Source organism: Manduca sexta, chromosome 28, assembly GCF_014839805.1.
Source record: "Manduca sexta isolate Smith_Timp_Sample1 chromosome 28, JHU_Msex_v1.0, whole genome shotgun sequence".
Lineage (NCBI taxonomy): Eukaryota > Metazoa > Arthropoda > Insecta > Lepidoptera > Sphingidae > Manduca > Manduca sexta.
This window is the reverse complement of record NC_051142.1, coordinates 14,325,440-14,331,326: the sequence shown is the minus strand read 5'-3', so window position 1 is coordinate 14,331,326 and position 5,887 is coordinate 14,325,440. Positions and strand designations below refer to the sequence as shown.

General features: G+C 33.3%; 1 long non-coding RNA gene across 1 annotated transcript; it reads left to right on the top strand.

Annotated features, from left to right (window-relative positions):
• The first annotated feature begins 298 nt into the window (after positions 1-298).
• LOC115455602 lies at positions 299-5,097 on the top strand. Its single transcript, XR_003939811.2, has 3 exons — positions 299-441; positions 1,733-1,885; positions 4,603-5,097. It is a non-coding gene; the product is annotated as an uncharacterized LOC115455602 (long non-coding RNA).
• Positions 5,098-5,887: the final 790 nt, after the last annotated feature.

Here is a 5,887-nt window from a genome sequence, read left to right as displayed (position 1 = left end):
TTTGAGAAAATGGATGACATACGGACAAAATTGGCGACTTTGTTCTATAATAATATGTATAAATTTAAATTAGCATCATAATGTATATGCCCCACTATTTACTAAAAATGATAGAGACTGAAATTATTAAAGAAAATATCTGCAAAATTCTTCAAATACAGCTCATAATTCAATGACAAACGTAAATATTTCCACAATATATATTTCAATGTTGACCCATAAAGGATAGCGAGGCGTTATCAAAATTAATACATGCGGGCATGCGATATATAGCTGTGGTGGTAGATGTTGTTGACACACCGATCTCAGTTACACTGTGGCACTGTGCTAGTCAAGTTGGTATTGCTAGCTGACTCGTATCGAAAATGTTTTTACGATTATTCATTTTAACCTGCATAATTAGTTGTGTTGTGTCGCAATTGGACATCACTGGAGTGTTTGGTGAGTTCTGTTGTTTTAAATATTTATGTCGGTCTAGTATTACATACAAGCCCACTGCTGGGAACATTACTATATTCGCTAAATTTTTTCTGAGTCAACCACATAAAACAGTTTATATTATACCGTATTTTAAAGGTGATATGAAACATTTTCGTAAATTAAATAAATATATTTATAAATTTTAAAAGAACTAGCGCATTATTCTTCTTGATAGTGTAAGTTATAACGCGGCCGTGTCACGTTGTATTCATAAAATTAGAGCGGAATGATATTCTGTATGCAAAGAGATCGAAGACTATAAAGAGCAAACATTGGGAAGATTGTCATAGAAAAAAATGCGCTCATGCGATGGTTCCTCAATCTACCATGAAATAGCGAAACACCAATATAAAATATTTTATATTGATTCAATATCGTGATTTGTACGTTTTTAATACGCATATTAGAATATTTTCTGTAAATATTTAATTTTTGTATCAATATCTAAGGACGCTGTAAAGTCTTCGAAACGTCAGAAGAAAATTGTAATATAAAAACCGTGATAAAATACGTAAAATAGTTTTATTTAACAACAAAAAGTGCTCGTTCGATATAAAAGATAGACACAGTCTTTGATCTGAAGAACGGAGATTGAAGGATACTGGCACATATAATTAGTAAATAAAAAAATAAATGAATGGAAAATAGAATCATTTAAAGTTATAGTAATTTGAAAAGATGCAAACACTGGCCGTTTTAATTACACAAGGAAAAGCAACGAAAATAAGTTTTACAGCCATTGACGTATATTCTATAGACACGAAAGTCCATATAAACTATTGGTTCAAAATTTGAACTAAAATGGCAACCGAAACGTCACTGTTGTAACCTACTTATTCACTTGACCAACAAATAATTTTACTTATTTGACTAATATTTTTAATTCAAATCCAGGTTTACACTTAGACATGAGTTTTTATAACATGAGCGCCACTCCGTGTATAACCACAAGCTGTCAATATTGACCATACTAAATTCAGTTTGAATGGATTGCAGTTCAATTTAGTTGAACACAGTGAATGTTCAGAACGCCCAAATCTAGTCCGTAGTATATATATATCGATGTTTACTGCCTGGACTGGAATTAAAAAATAAAATATTTTACCACAACACGGCGTCTTTTTTTCTAGTACGGAACTAATTGCTAGTACCTACTAACAATGTGAACTTAAAAACTAAAAAGCAAAAGTAGCGCCCATTTAGCTGTTTTTTTAATATTTTAGTCGTGATATAAAATTAATATTTTTTTTAGATGCCGATCACCCATTTAACGAATTACCCTGTATGGTTATTAATGGGACATGTCGAGCGACAGGAAAATGTCCGCAGGGTACGCGAGTAACTACAGAAGGACTCTGCCCATACCAGGAAAATCGTGGGATACAATGCTGCCATACTTCTACAGGTATTTATTTTCCTTAATAGCACATGTATGAACAATCAATAACAAAACACGAATGGTCGAAATGCATAAGAAGTGGGTAAACACTAATGATATTGAACGTATGAAGCTCCGTTGCCGCCAATTATAATAACAAATAATGATGGACCAGATGTTTTGATAACATAGATTTTCCCCACATTCCCAGACGAACAATTTAGTGTAAAAAATGTTAATTATGTCACAAGGTTATATAAATACGCTACAAATGGTAATGATAAAGTAAAAAAATGGTAATGATCTCAGCAAGGTTGGAACCTTGATATCAGATCTGATTTCATATTCATATTAATATGTAGGTAAACTGCGCAAGAGAAATAACTTGGCCAGATATATTTACAACAGAAGTCATACATGATATTTGTAAAACATTTTAATACAATTGCGTCTTAAGGATTGTAGTTACATTAAATATTATAACCAAAGGAATTAACATGATTAATAATGATTCTTGATTTCGTGGACATATCCAATATCTCAGGTGAAGGGGCGTAGTTCACTACCAATATAATATATAATAGTATATTGATATATAATTGTAATTCATAGTTTTCGATTTAACACTGCTTAGGCGAATGTCCGCAGGTTCAAATCCCAAGGGCACACACCTCTGACTTTTCTAAAAATTCATGTGTGTATTCTTTGTAAATTTATCGTTCGCTTTAACGGTGAAGGAAAACATCGTGAGGAAACCTGCACATCCGAGAAGTTCTCTATAGAAATTTCGAAGGTGTGTGAAGTCTACCAATCCGCACTAGGCCAGCGTCGTGGACTAAGGCCTTATCCCACTCAGTAGTAAGAGGAGGCCCGTGCTCAGCAGTGGGCAAATATATAATACAGGGCTAATATTATTACTATTAGGCTCAACATGGATCTAGCCTCTAAACAACTGGGCTTTATCATTATTTAGTTTAAAATAAATCAGAAATGAAGTTCCAAATAAAAATATTTTAAAAATGTAGCAATTTCGATTGGATAGATCGCCGAAAGCAACATTTCGAATAACACAAAGCAACATTTCCTATATAAAATAATCGTCAAAATGGACATGCGTCAATAAAAGCCGATACACGAGTTTTAAAACTTCAGTTGGAAACACTTTTGTTCAGAGATCAAACTTTCCAACAAATAAATCGGTTGAAGGAAAATGATTGTGGAAACAACTGTCTACAGAATATTTTCTTGTACAAAGAATTACATAAAACTTGCTTTGGAAATTGAATGAATTTTGTTTCGAGTTATGTATTAGTGGCCTCGGATACTGTTAACATTGAAATGGAAATAAGGACAATTTTACCGTATTACGTGATAAGTTTCTAGTACGCGGGAATTCATCTAGATAGATATCGAGAAGCATATGCCCAGTAGTGGGACAGTATATACAAGGCTGATATAATTATATATGTATAAGACTACCTGACTTTTGACTTAGCAGCCTTTATTTATGTTATGGTGACCGGATTACCATCGGGAGTAAAAATTAAATGAATTAATGGTGAAAAATCTCTATGTAATATGTTGTATTTCATTATCCAACATTCACGTAAACAGAAGAAATCATTACACTGAGATTACATTAGGTACTACTTTATATTCAATTCTTCATGCAATCTTTAACCTATTCAAAATTATAGAGTTGTGACGCTCACGATCAGATAAGCAAGCTTATTTGATCTGATTGGTAGAATTAATTAGTCTTGTTTTTGTCTTTTTTTAACTTTCTATATAAATCAACTGAATGCTAAACTTCAATTATTATAATTTTTCTTTTATTTTAAAATACATTAGCTGGGGCCTTATTCTCTATCTCGCACGTTATTTTGACAGTGTGTAACAAGCACGTAACACAACGCATCATGTTTAGGACTATAGAAATTTGGCTTACAGAATACCATTCCACGCACATTTCTCGAAGATAACATAACACGGCTGCGTTACGCGTTTACACTATCATACAGAATAAGGGCCCTGAGTTATAATCCTATGTATTTAAATGCAAGCTGTGTTTACTTATAAATTGTTTTGTCACATTCAGTTTAACACTATTCTAAGCTATAGCTTAAATATATTGTATATGTGTAACATCTATACTATTATATAAAGCTGAAGAGTTTGTTTGTTTGTTTGTTAGTTTGAACGCGCTAATCTCAGGAACTACCGATTCTAACTGTAAAATTCTTTTTGTGTTGGATAGCCCTTTGTTCCTGGAGTGCTATAGGCTATATATCATCACGCTATGACCAATAGGAGCGTAGCAGTAATGAAACATGTTGCAAAAACGGGGAAAATTTATTAATCAGTTTTTAGAGCATCCGTTGCGAGCGCTGCGTAAACGGTTAAAGTAATTCAACAATAATGTATGACGGGATTGTTCCTCTTAAAAAGTTCTAAAAAATATATTATAAACCAAAGTCCCCCGCTGCATCTGTCTGCCTGAACGTGTTAAACTCAAAAACTACCCAACGTATTAAGATGACATTTGGTATGGAGACAGTTTGAGACCCTGGGAAGAACATAGGCTCCCAGGAAATTATACAGCGTGACTTTTATAACGGAAAACTTTAGCCCGAAAAACTTTATAACGCGGGCGGAGCCGCGGGCAAAAGCTAGTAATATAATAATGTGAAAACCGTTGGTGGACCTAAAAAAATAAATAAATAAATATTTTATTTCTTTCACAGCGAAATTAGTACCGCAGAGAACATGTTTATTAAAGGGAGGACAGTGTATGGAGCCGGGGATGCGATGCCCTGAGATATTAACAATCGAAGGAACTGATTGCGCACGGAACTCAATTTGCTGTGTTCTTATTCGTTAAATTATTTATAGTATTTTATATTTTTATTATACCTTCCCAAACCTCGTATGTCTTTTTTACGGGATTGCGCTGCACCCAAAAATCCTCTATTACTGTGGACAATTCATGAAGACTACACATACCAAAGGTAAAGGTAAAAATAACATTGAAAAAAGAAATAGATTAAATCTCTGTGATATACTAAGCCTGTATTACAATAATTTTAACTATAATTTATATCGTAAAAATTTGGTTAAACAAACATTACATATACATAATAATATTATCCGAAGATAAATGAAGGTAGCTTGGCCATTGCTATGAACTACCCCGGTTTTAAGTATGTATCTATCAATCAATAAATAATTGGTGAACGTAACGAACGTATTTAATTTATCTTACATCGCAGTACATACTAATCTCTAGTTATATAGGTTATAGAAACTATTTAAATAAATATATAATTTCCCACCATACTGTTATAAAAAAAAAGAAAAACAACACATAGTTGTAGTAGTAGTATTGTAGCCAGTGTAACTACTGGACATAACGAGACTTACCATCTCATGTCTCAGGATAACGAGCGCAGTGGGATACCAAACGATACTTTGTAATTTAATGTGTTAGATGGTATTTCTAATGTTTATGGGCGGTCGTATCGCTTACTACCAGGCGAACAGCAAGCTCGTCTCGTCATTCAAAGCAAAAAAAAAATCATAGTTATTCAAGTTGCGTGATACAAAATAGCCCTTAACACTTTCATATAACGCTTGTGGTCCATAAATAAGTGTACAGCAACAGAGGCGATAAACATTTTAATTACAATTTATAACACCGTTGTATCGCTCTGCTAATGCCAACCAGCTTTGTGCGGTCGACACGAACGCAAAAGCGCAATTTGCTTACGTCGGTTACACTGACGGACAAAAATTTTGTTGTTAAAATAATATTATAACCTAATTATATGATGTTAGGTTCAGGTTTCCTGCATATAATATGAGGACAGTTGAATTTTTAAAATATAGAAATAAATGGGTTCCGAAATGTGGAGTAACCTTCACCGTCCAATAATCATATACAAAGAGAACTATCATTGCGCCGCCGGGATTTAGAAAATGGGAATTGATAAGAATTTAGGGAGTGCAACTTTTTACTGGCAATGATCCCAC